Source organism: Capsella rubella, unplaced genomic scaffold (genome assembly GCF_000375325.1).
Source record: "Capsella rubella cultivar Monte Gargano unplaced genomic scaffold, Caprub1_0 scaffold_2, whole genome shotgun sequence".
NCBI lineage: Eukaryota > Viridiplantae > Streptophyta > Magnoliopsida > Brassicales > Brassicaceae > Capsella > Capsella rubella.
Window position 1 is genome coordinate 4,833,027 of NW_006238922.1, and position 291 is coordinate 4,833,317.

The following is a 291-nucleotide window of genomic DNA, read 5'->3' on the forward strand; positions in this document are numbered from 1 at the left end:
TATTGTGTTTTTCTCGGTTTAAAGTCTTTATTTTCTCTTTCATGTTATTAATTTTATTGAGCCAAATATTTTTTAACATTATTTTAGTCCATTATAGAGTCTTTACAGGTTTTAAGTATTTTTGGAATAAAACGAGCCGTTTTGGGATGCTGAAACACATTTAGAGATGTAGATTCATCTAGAAGTGTCAGATGTTTGGGATCATATGGACTATTTCAACCGTTAGATCTTTCTCAACTTTTGACACAGGGTGGAGACGGATGTTAGCTTGCATTTTCAATTTACTTTGAG